This window comes from Aethalodelphis obliquidens, unplaced genomic scaffold, assembly GCF_003676395.1.
Source record: "Aethalodelphis obliquidens isolate GAN/ISIS:26980383/991018 unplaced genomic scaffold, ASM367639v1 scaffold51, whole genome shotgun sequence".
NCBI lineage: Eukaryota > Metazoa > Chordata > Mammalia > Artiodactyla > Delphinidae > Aethalodelphis > Aethalodelphis obliquidens.
The window spans coordinates 7,634,938-7,650,458 of NW_020837995.1; the positions used below are offsets into that span (position 1 = coordinate 7,634,938).

The following is a 15,521-nucleotide window of genomic DNA, read 5'->3' on the forward strand; positions in this document are numbered from 1 at the left end:
CATGAAGGTCACATATCTAAATATTCTTACCCGAAGTGGATAATGCAAAATCTCTCAAACCTACCAATCCCAGCATTAACTCATTTTAGATTGAATTTTTAATAGAAAATGGTCAACTAGCCTCCAAAGTTTCCAAAGCCTCTCTTGCCTCAGGAGGGGCTGGCTTCCCCCAAATGGCACAGAGAATCCAACTATCACCCACTCAGCAGATCCCGCTAAGTTCTGGGCTCCACACACTTTCAAGTCAGAATCCAGAAAATGGGATATAAAGATTCTCCAGGAAACAGCATCTGCATAGGCAGTGGATATGAGTGTGGATTTTGGAGTCAAGAAGATCATGGGTGGCCCCTGGTTTTGAAAATTACTAACTGCATGACACTGGGCTAGTTACTCTCCAAGCCCCAACTTCCTCATGTTAAGATGAAGGTGAAAGATCTGCTTTGGGGGATTGGGTGAGAATCTAGTGAGATGCTAAGGGTAAGGCATTCAGTACAGTGGCTGCTGCACAGATGCTCGGTACAGGAGCAGTCGCTGTTAATATTGTTCCCAGCATTGAGATAAGCCCGAACACCTCCATTTATCAGCGGTGCTTAGAAAGGGCCTGGCTGTAAGCCACATGATTGCCTGTCTCTCCCCTGTCTCCAGAACTAGTTCAGACAGAATAGAAAAAAATCACTGGTTGAGAAGTAAAGATAAGGATATTTTGGCACTGTGGTTCTTTTCAGAACTTCGGGAATAAAACAACTGGCACTTTTAGCACACTTAAGGGAAAAACCAGACCAGTAGCTTGAAACTGCATCCACTCTACTTGGAGATTCAAAAATTAATTATATATGATGGTGATATGACAATAATAATAGATGCAGTTTAACACCCACAAAGACCTTGGAGAAGATGGCACGCAAATTTTTCAGATAACTGATGCTCAGAGTGTTTATTAAATTTTCTAAAGACCACACAGCTGGAAAGAGAAGAGCCAAGGTTCAAATTCAGGTCTGTTTCATTCCAAATGTACACAATCACCATAATACATTCCAAGTATCCTCCCCATAAGCTACAAACCTCATACAACAGCACCACATGATGAGATGGATGGGATGGGGGTAGGATGGAATTTCACAGCATATTTCATACAGAAGTGTGTGGCCTAAGAAACCAAAAGAAAAGAGTGAGTTCCTCTATACACTACAGAACATCGTGTACAAGGTGTCAACCTAAAATGAGGGCCATTTAATCATCGAGCAGTTTGGGGACTAAACAATGGAGAACACAGGATAGTCATAGAACTTACCACTCTTTGGAGGTGTAGACCCTAAAGTACATATGAGTTCATGACATTAAGTCTCACAACCAAAAACTGCTCAAAAGGTCTCTAAAGAAGAGGAACTTAACCAATAACAATGAAGAATACTGGCATGTTTAAAAGACTCTTCTTACTAACCCAGGAATAAATGCAACAGTCTCATAAAGAAATGTAAATTTGTTATTTTAACCACAGAACTGTACTAATTATAATTCTTAGTTCATAACACATACACTTATCTTTCCTTAATGGTCCATTCATGATCTGCTTTGTATTTAATCATTTGTGTTTTTATGCATATATTTGTATGTTTTAGATAATGTACTATACTCTCATGAACTTACCACCTGACATGAGAACTAGAACATTAACAACAATTTACATCTATCAAGTGATTTTCCCCATCCCACCTGGGTTAACTGTTCTGCTAAGTCATGTACTTATCATTGACTTGTTTTTTTAATATGTAGTTTATCATATGTATACCTTAAAAGCATATTGTTTAGTTTTAGTTATTTTTAATTTTAACACATTAGAAGTTTAAAGGAGGAAAACCGGTATATCAATAGATTCAGAAAAGCTCTTGGTAAAATTTGTTGTAAATTCTTGATAAAAACTCTAAGTAAATTAGGAATAGAGAATGGAATATCCTTAACCTGATTTAATTTTTTAAACCCTATAATACACATCACACTTAGTGGAAAACATGAAAAGCATGGCCTTTAAGATCAAGGACAAGAAAAGAATGCCCATTATTGTAACTTCTAGTCAACATTGTCATGGAGTTCCTAAACAGTACAAGGAAAAAAGGCAAAAAGAATGGAAAAGAGGAGATAAAAATGTCAACTATGACGTATACATAGAAATCCCAAAAGAATCTACAAATAACATTATTTTTTCAAAGAGAGTTTAGCAAGATGGCTGGATATAAGATCAACATACAAAAACTAATCACACTTCTGTACACCAACAATAAACTACTAAAACATAATTTAGAAGACATGATTTATAATTAGCATTAAAAATATCAAGTAACTAGGAATAAACAGATGCCAGATTCAAACACAGGAATGTTTTAAACTTTATTGGGAGACATTAAACAATACCTAAATAGATTGAGAGATATACCAGGTTCCTAATTAGGAAGACCTAATATCATAAAGATGACATTCTCTCCAAATTGACCTAAAAATTCAATACAATGCTAATTAAAATCCTAAGAAGGTTCTTCATGGATCTTTAGAAGCTGATTTTAAAATTCTCATGGAAGAACAAAAAGCCAAAAACAGCCAAGACACTTCTGAAACAGAAGAGCAAGGAGGGGAGTTGTGCCCTATCCAATATTAGGACTTCTTCTTAAGAACCAACTAAAAGAACATGACTCTGGGCAGGGATAAACATATTGACCTATGGAATAGAAGAGAGCTCAGGAAAAAGTCTCACACACATATATGACTTTAATATATGACAGAGATGGTGAATTAGGTGATAAAAATGAAAACTGAACCTCTGCTTCACATCATATGAAAACTAATTCCCGATGGATCAGGACTAAATATCAGAAGCAAAAATTTTTTAATTTTAGTGGAAAATATTTTTTAGTTCTTTCTGACCTTGAAAGGAAAGGTTTTCTTTAAAAGACAGGGAAGTGTTCATTATAAAATATTAATAAATTTGACTCTGTTAAAATCAAGTATGTCTCACCATTAAAAGTCACCTTAGGAAAAGTGAAAAAAACAAATTACAAACTGGGAGAGGATATCTCCCATCTATAAAATCAGCAAAGGATTAGTATCAAGAATATATTAAAAACTCCAATAATAATAAGAAAAGCCCAGTCAATCCAATTTTTAAAACTAGGCAAAAGACATGGACAGGCATTTTTCAAAAGAAGCAACACGTATGACAATAAGTATTTGAATAAATATTTAACTGTAATAGTGATCAGAGAAATGCAAATGAAGACCATTATAAACTCACAAACTGAGCAAAAATTTTAAAGTCTGAACTACCAAGTGTTTACAGAGAATATGGATAAACAAGATTTCTTAAGTATTGCTGGTAGGAATGTAAATTGCTACAACCACTTTGGAAGGCATGACTGTATTATCTTATAAAGCTGAACATTCAGATACCCTATGACTCAGGAATTCCACTCCAAAGTAAAAACCAGAGGAATTCTTATATATGTGTAGCAGATGACATAGACAAGAATGTTCATGACCAGGGTTTTCATAGTAAAAAAAAAAAAAAAAAAAAAAAAAGGTCTGGAAATAACCCAAATGTCTATTTACAAGAATATGTATTAAAAAATGTAGGTACATTCCCACTGTGGAATGTTACACAGTCCTCAAAAAGAGTGCACTACTGATACATGCAAAAATATAGATATATCTTGGCAACATAATATTGCCTGAAAAATTTAAGTCCCAAGAGATTACCAATACCAAGATACCTTTTATCAAATATAAACTCAAATATAAAATTTAAGGATATATGAAACCAGGAATCCAAATAATAATCAAACTGAAACCCCTACCTCTCTAAAAACTTGTCCTAAAAGTACAAATCTTCAGAATTTCCATGGTGTAATATGCAATCTACTTCACTTATTTTATTTGCTAAATAAAAGTATGCACTTCATCAAGATCAGATGAAATACAAATGGATAAAACTATAAGTGTGCAGTGGTAGAAGTTATACCATCCCTCATTATTTATTAAAATAGTTTGTTTACCCATTTAAGGACGGAGGTCATACGCACAGTCATAAAGACAGTCTTGGAGAATTCCAGTGGACCAGAAAAACATTAGCTATATTACTGTGAAAAAGTATGTTTTGGAAAACATCTCAGTCACATAATTTATCTTGCCACACTTGGTACAGTGTCCACCTGGAGCCATTTTTGAGTGAATGGAGAAGCCCATACATTTGTTCAAAGATCAGTGTTGAGCCCTGTAAGGAAATCTCTTTAGCTCCTAAATTAGAAGCCAGAGGAGCTTGGCAGCCTTCACATGTGGGAAATCTATCCAGTGGTGAACAGGATAATTATTCCCAAGGACTGCGTGTTCTGGACATGGAAGTGCAGCTCAGTGCTCCATGAAAACCACATTTGGACTCCCAACTCAGACAACACTGAAACCACGGGGGTTTTCCCCTCCTTAATGTCACTAGTCTATTCTGATGACAAATAATTGCCTTTGACTGCCAGGTATTTAATATACTAGTTATATGAATACAACCCATCAACTTACTGTCCTGAAAACTGGGAAATCTGCTGTTTTTGTCCTGAATTATTAAGGCAGTGCTTAAAAGGTACTGGAGAATCTGCAAATTAAATATAATAGCATTACTATGAGTTTTCACTACTAGAGGTATTTAGGTTCCACTCTTACATGCCTTGTCCATATTTATAAAGAACACATATAAAATAAGGGTCTTTCTCCTTTGAAAAGGAGAACAAAATCATAGTAAGATAGTTTTAAGCAAACGAGTCTTTATCAACCATTCCAAGTGTAAGTGCAGTGTTCTACTCGGTAGTGTCAGCGGCAGAAAGTACCAAGACACTGGAAGAACAAGGTAGGAAAGACCTTGTAAAGCTCTGGAAATGAGAACACAATACAAATGTAGACGAATGCCTTGTTAAAGAAATGAGGATACTGAAATGAATTAGGTTTTCTAAATCACAAATGTCAAAAATTATTAGGTATGTGATTCATGATATGTACTAATCAAAACACAAATATTTTATTTCCTATAAAGTGTTCCATGATGCCCGAATTCAAAAGAACACACATACACATTCCAAAACTACTTGCATATATTGACAATGTTAGTGACATGTAAATTAATACAACCTCTCTGGAGAGCACAGACTTGAGCTTAATCATACCTATGTCTGTCCCCCAACTAGACTGTGAGTTGATGGCAGAGACTGTCTTATTCATCGTTGTATCCTGACAGCACCACATATTATTGGTGCTTAGAAAATATTTTTTGATTGAATGAATGAATTTGGCATTACGTATCAAGAGCCTTTAAAATTTTTTCATACCCGTTTAAGCCAGTAACTCTATTCCTAGGAATTTATCCTAGGGAAATCATGAGGGCTACAAAGATAAATATATGGGGATGTTTGCTGCAGCATTTTTTCTAATAGCACAACATCTAAATGTTCAACAACAAGGGAACTGGTAAAATGTGGTATATCACACAATGTATTGTGGTACTAGGCAGTTATTTAAAAGTTATTTATTTAAAAGTTATTCACAAAGTATAATTATTGACAAGGGGAATTTTTACAATATAACATTATTTACACAGTATATATTGTATATTTATATATGATATATATATTATATATATGTATACAAACACATTATGCACACACACTTAGATTCTAATTTATTATATAGGTATGGGTAATTTGTATACATTGAAAAAGAACTTGTAGAAAGAAAATACACTGAAATGTTAAAAGTACGTTTTACTAATAAATAAAACTTAGTAATATATTTAAAAGCTTACAAAAATAACTAAAACTGTTCTTTATAAATGAAATATAAATGTATTTATTTAATAATAAACATTCTTTTTGTGTGTGTGTTCTATCTGTAAGCTCTCCAACAACCACACAAAAAAAGCATTTGGTATTTAGTCTTATGTCAGAAACAAGACATTCATAAGGAACAGGAAAATATGTAAATATAGTTTAAACACCACAAGAGCAACTCCACCAAAATGAGCACATGCTTTAAAAATAGTCGTGCAAATAAAATATCTCATTGGAAAGGTAAATATTAGTGAATATTTTGTTTAAAATATAGAAGCATTCATATGTAGAGTAATGATAACAGTGAAACACACATTACAAAAATACTTTAAAAACTTTTAAAATAATAAATACAGTTGTTTCCAAATTTTGCTTTCTAAAAATAAAATTCTGCTACCAACTATTACCAAGGGTGTGGGATTTTCTTTCTTTAATGCTGTTTTATGTTATCACTATGTAAAGTCAATGACAGTAACAGAATTCTGGACTCATCCAATGGAAACGCTGCATCCCTACAGGAAGGCAACATGAAATCACAAAGCCCGAGTCTGCCTCCCTGTAAAATCTGTCCACACCAAGTCCTAAAAACAGCTAATGTTAAACAGTAGAAACCAGATTCACTGATTGACTGATCAAAAGGCTGTTAGCTTTTTCAATTCTTTGGGTATTGTTTTGTTGTTATCTTTTTTTTTTTTTTCAATCCAGGAAAAGTCTTCACTGTGAAGGTCTCAAAACAGAATCCAAAAGCAAGGGAGGATCTTGTTTGGATGTTGGGCTATTCATAAACACAGGTTCATTCTTCAGCCGAGTTTACTAAGCTGTTTAATGTCTCTGAATCAGTTTTTCTCCTTGTTAATTAAAACAAGCTAAATCAATTTTCATGACATTTTAGGAAGTTCTATAGGTTTTTAAGAAAGATGGAGAATAGTTCAGTGTAATTACTGCAGTAGCCCAGAGTCCTAACTAGGCTAAAAGCTAAGCAACCAAAACCCCTGAATATCTTAAATCCAGCTTTAGAAACCAAACAGATCTGGACAAATATTGTAAGTCCATGTACATTTTCCTCAACTGTTGCCCTGGCAAACTGACATGGGGAAAAGAATGTCTGCCCCAAGTAACATCCAAATTTTGGTCATAGTCTCAGCTACTATTCAGCTAAGACAATCATGAAGTCTCATTTAAAAATAAGAGTTTTGCTATATCTGAAATGACAGATGGAAGATACACGGGCCCTCCATATCTGCAGTTTCCACATCCATGGATTCAACCCATGCGGAACCTGTGGATATAGAGGGCTGACTGTACTACATCATTTTAAATAAGGGACTTAAGCATCCACAGATTTTGGTATCCATGGGGGGTCCTGGAACCAATTCCCCATGGATACCAAGGGAGAACTGTATACAAGCATCAAGGTACAAAGAACCTGGTCCTTAGTAACTGTGGAACCACAGTCAGCCCCGGGCCTTCTATCTAGACATAATGTGGGAATGAAGTAAACTTCTATCTTGTTTGCACATAATTATTTAGAATTACTCTATTAAACAGCAATCAGTAATTAGTCAAAATATCACTAATACAGCAGCTAACATTTATTTAGCCTTTACTACGTACCAGACACTGTGCTAAGTGCTTGATATACAATCTTTCATTTGTTCATAACAACAACACTTTAAAACAAGTATTACTATCCCCAGAAAACCAGGCCTTATAGAGGAGAGATAACTTGCCTGGAGTCACTCAGCTACCAGGCCTTGAACACAGGCCTATCTAATGCCAACGCCATGGCCAGGCTGTTAACCGCCACCCCCTACACCTTAAATTCCATTTGCCCAGGGCTTCCCTGGTGGCGCAGTGGTTAAGAATCCACCTGTCAATGCAGGGGACACGGGTTCGAGCCCTGGTCCAGGAAGATCCCACATGCTGCGGAGCAACTAAGCCCGTGCTCCACAACTACTGAGCCTGTGCTCTAGAGCCTGTGAGCCACAACTACTGAGCCTGTGTGCCACAACTACTGAAGCCCACGCGCCTAGAGCCTGTGCTCCACAACAAGAAAAGCCACCGCAATGAGAAGCCCGCGCAATGAAGAGTAGCCTCCGCTTGCTGCAACTAGAGAAAGCCCGCGTGCAGCAACAAAGACCCAATGCAGCCAAAAACAAATACATTAAATAAATAAACTTCTTTAAAAATTCCATTTTCTTGGTGTGGCGAGCAACCATGACCCCTCCTACAAAGCATTCCTAGAATACTGAGTTGTATAATCCTCATATTTGACTAGCACATCTTCAAGACTGTGAAGACGAAGGAGGGGGAGGGGGAGGAGAGGAGGAAGAAGAAGAAGAAGGAAAAAAATATATTTATCAGCATAGAAATGAGAAAATGTTATATAGCCAAGATTCACAGAGGAAAAGAAGTTTCCACTGCCACTCCAATATAATACAACTTAAAGTCATGCCATAGAGCTATACACCAAATAGTTAACAGTTTGGGGTTTTGCTTTTTGAGTTTTGTTTTTGTTTCAGAAGGAGGAGATTCTAGAAGACCTTTATTTGCTACATTGTATATTTCTATGATGTCTGAAGTTTTTATAACCAGTTAGCATTACTTTTATTATCTGAAAAGGCAGTAAAGATTTCTTAAAATATGTCCCAGGAATTTTCCTGTTTGGAATTTTATCATTTAAGAATATGTAATTGTCTAAGTTACAAAAAAAAAAAAAAAAAGGCAAACTGCTAGGAAAATGTAATGAAATGGATGAAGTGATCAAAGAAAAAGAAATCAGATTTATAAAAATCTATTTCCAACTATATAATTCCAATATGGATATACAGTAACTTATAACACTAACTACAGCATAACAAGGGAAGAGAGTTAAGTAAAAAAAATTAGGCAAAAGAAAAATAAAGGTGAAAGAAATAAGATGAAAATCACAGTATGCCAAATGCATAGGCTAAAAGTTCTGTAGTCTTGTTAGAAATGGGCTGAAGAATCTTTTTCTGAGCTTCCTAGAAGACAGGACAAAAGGAGCTCAGCATGTCAATCAGATGATAGAAATGAACCTATGAGAAGGAAACACAACTAATTTAGGGACCAGAACCTACTGAGATGCTTTCTCTGGTGAGACCATGGAAAGAAGGTACTTTTTCACATAATGAATTATGTCTCCAAACACAGATGGGATTTTTGAAATTTTGGGACCCAGTTTCAAGTACAAAGGTTTAATAATTTTAAGGCCAAAATTTAAATAACTTAAAGCTGAAAGACATGCATATTATATAAAAGCTGAAATAAAATGGTCTCAATATGGTTGCTGAACTAGTTTCCAACCACCTTCTCCTTTATATAAATGATATATTGTCATTTACTTTCCACAATTTACTTTCTTTGCAGATACTAACATCTTAGATATTAGTGACCCATTTTTTAAATATGCAGCACTAAAATCATTATGGTCTGACATTTTTATATGCTTATAAAACATATTTTATTCCAACTGTTTTTATTAGAAGAAATGTGGCCTGCTGAAAACCAAAACCTACATATTTTACTTTGAAAAAAAAAAAGGCAGCTGGAAATATAAAACCCCACACGTTTGCTTTTAACACTGCTTGGGAACTAAAACCTATAATGTGAATTTGACATCTATTAATGGTTTGCTCAAAGAAACTGAGACTATGTTTTAACAGAAAGCAGCACTCTGAGCTCACACCACAACCCATGGCATCCTCACTGCTTCCCAGGAAGGGGGCAAGCAGGGAGGCCATGCACTCCGAGCCTCCCTGGATGAGGGCTTGCTTTCACAGGGATCTCTGCATCGCTGTACTGTCTCCAGACTCAAGAATACAGAAACAAATTCTTTGGAATTTAGCCCCCGGGGAGGCAAGCAAATTATGCTAACCACATGCAAACATTTATATTACTCTCTGGTTTGTTTCCATGACCTTCCAAAATAAATTGCAATTTACAATCAGATCTTAGAGGACTACATATGACAAGACATCCATATTGTTTTCTTGCCTCATGAAAGGACCAAATTAGTGAAAACAATTACCTAATATCATTTAAATTTGAATACTCTAATCACAGATGTGTTTATATTAAAATAAATGTTTGTTTCTTAAAATACAATTTATCCCCAAACTCTTCTGCTATAAATTAAATACGCCAAGCACAGACGGAGGAAGTAGATGCCTAGAAGTGGCCAATAGATAAAAGGTTCTGGTACAGTACAGGCAAGGAAAAAGAACAAAACCAAATATATGTACATAGATGGGGGTAGAAGTAAAGTATATAAGCAGCAGAGGCATGGCTGCTCACTGGGTGGGTTCTCAGGGAGCAGGACAACAGAAGTTAATCGGGTGGTTAACAGCCCAAATAGCCAGCTGATTTCCAGTATAAATATCAGCCCAAACACAAGTCTACATGTTCTCTGCTAGTCGATCCCTTATTAGACATCTCCAGCTGGAACTTCAAAACTTGACGTGAACCTCAACCAAGTAGGTTTATCATGGGAACGCAAGACTAGTTCAATAGGCAAAAACCAACCAATGTAATCTACCAGAGTAGCAGTCTACTGGAAAAATGATAAAAATAATAATAACAATCACATCAATTGATATAGAAAAGCATTTGAAAAATTTAACATCCATTCTTGATTTTAAAACTCTCTCAGCAAAGCAGGAATAAAAGGGAACTTCTTCAACCAGATAAAACCTGCAGCTAAAATCATACTTAATGGTAAAAGATTGAATGCTTTCATCCCAAAATTAAAAACAAAGCAGAAATGTCCACTCTCACCACCCCTATTCAAAACTGTACTGGAAGTTCTTGCCAGTGTAAGAAAAAAAGGCAAGAAGAAGAAATAAAAGGTACACAAGATTGGAAATTAAAAAATAAAACTATTCCTATTCACAGACAAGATGACTAACTATGGAGAAAGCCCCATGGTACCAGGAAGGAAACAAAAAAACCCACCTGGAACTAATAAGTGATTTTTAGCAAGTTCACCAGATAAAAGTCAACACACAAAAATTAATCATATTTATATATATACTAGCATGGTATAACTAGATCCCAAAAAACGTACCATTTATAATAGTTCCAAAAAACTAAATACTTAAGTATAAATCTAAAAATGTATGTATAGGATCTATATACTGAAACCACAAAATGCTGCTGAAAGAAATCAAAGAAGACTTAAATAGAAAGGTGTACCATGTTAATGGATTGGAAGATTCAACATAATAAAGATGTCTGTTCTCACCAAACTTATCTATAAATTTGTGCAACCTCAGTCAAAATCCTAGCATGATTCTCTATACATATAGACAAGCTGATTCTAAAATTTATATGAAAAGACAAAAAAGAACTAGGATAGCCAAAATAATTTTTATAAAAGAAAAATAAAATTAGGGAAATCGCATGACCTGATTTGAAGACTTACCATAAAGCTGCAGTAATTAAGACAGTGCAGTACTGGCAAAGGGAGAGACACAATAGAGCAACAGAACAGAATAAAGAGTCCAGTAATAGATCCACACATATATGGCCAGGTTACATTTGAAAAGAGTGTAAAAATAATTCAATGGAAAAAAACCAGTCCTCAGCAAATGGTGTTGGAACAAATGGACATCCATATGCAAAAACAAAGGAACCTTGACCTAAACCTTATATCTTTTGTAAAATTTAACTCAAGGTCTATGGTCGGCCCCATAGCGGCCAGCTGCCCCAGACCAAGCTCAAGTGTACGGCGCCGCAGGAACCGGCTCCAAGGCCCCAATAACAGGCCTCCCCCGCAGCTCCAGACACGGGGTGAGGCTCATACCATCCGAACTGTGGAAGGAATTTCGGTGGTAGGAGTCTCTGTGATTGTAGGGTCTCCTCTGGTCTGAGAATGGCTACCCCTCGATATGAGCCAGTGGCTGAGATTGGTGTTGGTGCCTATGGGACAGTGTATAAGGCCCATGATCCCCACAGTGGCTACTCTGTGGCCCTCAAGAGTATAAGAATCCCCAGTGGAGGAGGTGCTGGAGGGGGCCTTCCCATCAGCACAGTTCATGGGGTGGCTTATTGCGGCGGCTGGAGGCTTTTGAGCATCCCAATGTTGTCTGACTGATGGACATCTGTGCCACAGCCTGAACTGACTGGGAGACCAAAGTGACCCTGGTGTTTGAGCATGTGGACCAAGACCTAAGGACATATCTGGACAAGGCACCCCCACCAGGCTTGCCAGTGGAGACCATCAAGGATCTGATGCACCAGTTTCTAAGAGGCCTAGATTTCCTTCATGCCAACTGCATCATTCACCAAGACGTGAAGCCAGAGAACATTCTGGTGACAAGTGGTGGGACAGTCAAGCTGGCTGACTTTGGCCTGGCCAGAATCTACAGCTACCAGATGGCACTCACACCTGTGGTTGTTACACTCTGGTACCGTGCTCCAGAAGTTCTTTTGCAGTCTACGTATGCAACCCTGTGGACATGTGGAGCGTTGGCTGTATCTCCACAGAGATGTTTCATTGAAAGCCTCTCTTCTGTGGAAACTCTAAAACTGACCAGTTAGGCAAAATCTTTGACCTGACTGGACTGCCCCCAGCGGATGACTGGCCCCGAGATGTGTCTCTACCCCCAGGAGGCTTTTCCCTCAGAGGGCCCTGCGCAGTGCAGTTGGTGGTACCTGAGATGGAGGAGTCTGGAGCACAGCTGCTGCTGGAGATGCTGACTTTTAACCCACACAAGTGAATCTTTGCCTTCCGAGCCCCACAGCACTCTCATCTACATAAGGCAGAAGGTAACCCAGAGTGAGCCACGGAACAGTTGCAACAGAACCAAGAGAAGAGAGGCCAACATTCCCTTCCTTTGAACATTTGAGTGGAGAGCCCCCCACTAAGAAGGCCACCTCTGCCTTCATCTCTGAGGCTATGGAGACTCCCCCAACTTTTTACAGAGAATATTTTGCTGCCTTAATGACATTCCCCTCCCACCCCTCCTTTTGAGGCTTATCCTTCTCCTGCCCCCTCTGTGTCCTTACACCAAGGGGTATGTCCCTTGTTCTTCCCCTTCCCTATACCTTGATATTGGGATCCTTTTTTATACAGGAAAAACAACGAAACAAAACAAAATTAACTCAAAATGGATCATATATCTAGTGTTAAAATGTAAAACTATAAAACTTTCAAAAGAAAGCATAAAAGAAAATCTTCATGACCCGGGGTTAGGCAAAGATTTCTAGACATGACACCAAAAGAAGAAAATGATAAATTAAAACTACCTCAAAATTAAAATTTTCTCCTCTGCAAAAGACATTGTTAAGAGAATGAAAAGACAAGCCAACAAAGTGGAAGAAAATATTTTGCAAAAATGATAAATCAGTCCTTTATCTGATAATGGACTTGGAAACAGAATATTTAAAGAACTCTCAAACCTCAACAGTAAGAAAATAAACAGCCCAACTTAAAAAAAAGGGCAAAAGACAAACATTTCACCAAAGGGGTGTATACATGGCAAACAGGGTCATGAAAATACATTCAACATCATTAGCCACAGGAAAATGCAAATTAAAACAATGATGATATACCACTACACACCTACTAGAATGGCCAAAATTTTAAATTCTAACAATGCCAAGTACTGGAAAGACTATGGAACAATTCAAACAATCATATATGACTGAAGGGAAATGCAAAATGTATAGCCACTGTGGAAAACAGTTTTTGCAGTTTCTTCTAAAGAGAAACATATACTTACCAAACAACTCAGCAATTCACTTTTGAGCATTTATCTCAGAGAAATGAAAATTGATGTTCACACAAAAACCTGGATACAAACTTTATAACAGTTCTATTCATTACTGCCAAAAATTGCAAATAGCCCGAATATCCTTCAACAGATAAATGGACAAACTATGGTACATCCATACAATGGAAAACTATTCAATGTATTTCATACAATGGAATATAGCAATGAAAGGGAAAGAACTATAGATACATGCAACTTGAATGAATTTCAAAGGCATTATGCTGAGCGAAAAAAACCAGACACAAGAGAATATGCCACATTATTCCATTTATATGGTGTTCTCCTACAGATGTGGGAAGAGTGTAACTACAAAGGGATAGCATGGAGAGTCTGGGGAAGCAATGGAACTGTTCTGTATTCTTACATGTGTTAAAATTCATGGGACCTTACACCAAAAAAGTCCACTTTTCTGTATGTTAATTTAAACTTTAAAAAAAAGTAAATATCTTTGAGATAATTTAATATTAAGGAATTATTCTTAATTTTGTTAGGTGGATAATGGCACGGTGGTTATATTTCTGAAAAACCCTTATCAATTAGAGACTCATACTGAGTATTTATGGGTGAAATGACATGATGTCTTGGATTTGCTTTAAAATAACTCCTACAGGCACAGGGTCAGGAAGGGGGTCATAGATACGATAAATGTTGAAGCTGAGGATGGGTAATGGGTACCTGGGTTTTCATTAGACTCCTCTGACTATGTTGTTGTATGTGTTTGAAAATTTTCAGAGTCAATGGTATTTTTGTTGTTGTTGTTGTTGTTGTTTTTTGCGGTATGCGGGCCTCTCACTGCTGTGGCCTCTCCCGTTGCGGAGCACGGGCTCCGGACGCGCAGGCTCAGTGGCCATGGCTCACGGGCCCAGCCACTCTGCGGCATGTGGGATCTTCCCAGACAGGGGCACGAACCCGTGTCCCCTGCATCAGCAGGCAGACTCTCAACCACTGCACCACCAGGGAAGCCCCAGTCAATGGTTTTTTAACATAAAAATTTTTTAAAGTTGAGCATGAGGAATCCAGAGAGCACACTGAGGCACGTGCGGAAAATTATTTAAAAGGTTGGAGAACAAAAACTACAGCACTGATTCTTGTCTGCCTCCCCCCCCATTGGATTCCCCAGTGCCAAGCAGAGTGCCTGGCACATAGGACACAGTCCATAAATTGGTGCTCAATAAATGAAAAATGAATGATGAGCAAACAAGGGGAGAGCTTACTTTTTGTCCTTAGCCCTATAGAAGGACACAGCATCAAGAATCATAATTCTTTGCATTTAATTTTTGATAGTTTGATTAATAGGTGTCTTGGCGTATTTCTCCTTGGATTTAACTTGTATGGGTCTCTCTGTGCTTCCTGGACTTGATTAACTATTTCCTTTCCCAGATTAGGGAAGTTTTCAACTATAATCTTTTCAAATATTTTCTCAGTCCCTATCTTTTTCTCTTCTTCTTCTGGCACCCCTATAATTCGAATGTTGGTGTGTTTAATGTTGTCCCAGAGGTCTCTGAGACTGTCCTCAATTCTTTTCACTCTTTTTTCTTTATTCTGCTCTGTGAAAGTTATTTCCACTATTTTATCGTCCAGGTCACTTATCTGTTCTTCTGCCTCAGTTATTCTGCTATTGATCCCTTCTAGAGAATTTTTAATTTCATTTATTGTGTTGTTCATCGCTGTTTGTTTGCTTTTTAGTTCTTCGAGATCCTTGGTAAACATTTCTTGTATTTTTTCCATTCTATTTCCAAGATTTTGGATCATCTTTACTATCATTATTCTGAATTCTTTTTCAGGTAGACTGCCTATTTCCTCTTCATTTGTTAGGTCTCGTGGGTTTTTACCTTCCTCCTTCATCTGCTCTGTGTTTTGCTGTCTTCTC

At 37.1% G+C, this 15,521-nt stretch overlaps 1 pseudogene; it reads left to right on the forward strand.

The window, feature by feature from the left end:
* The first annotated feature begins 11,646 nt into the window (after positions 1-11,646).
* On the forward strand, positions 11,647-12,658 carry LOC113607995 (cyclin-dependent kinase 4 pseudogene; annotated as a pseudogene).
* The last annotated feature ends 2,863 nt before the right edge of the window (positions 12,659-15,521 follow it).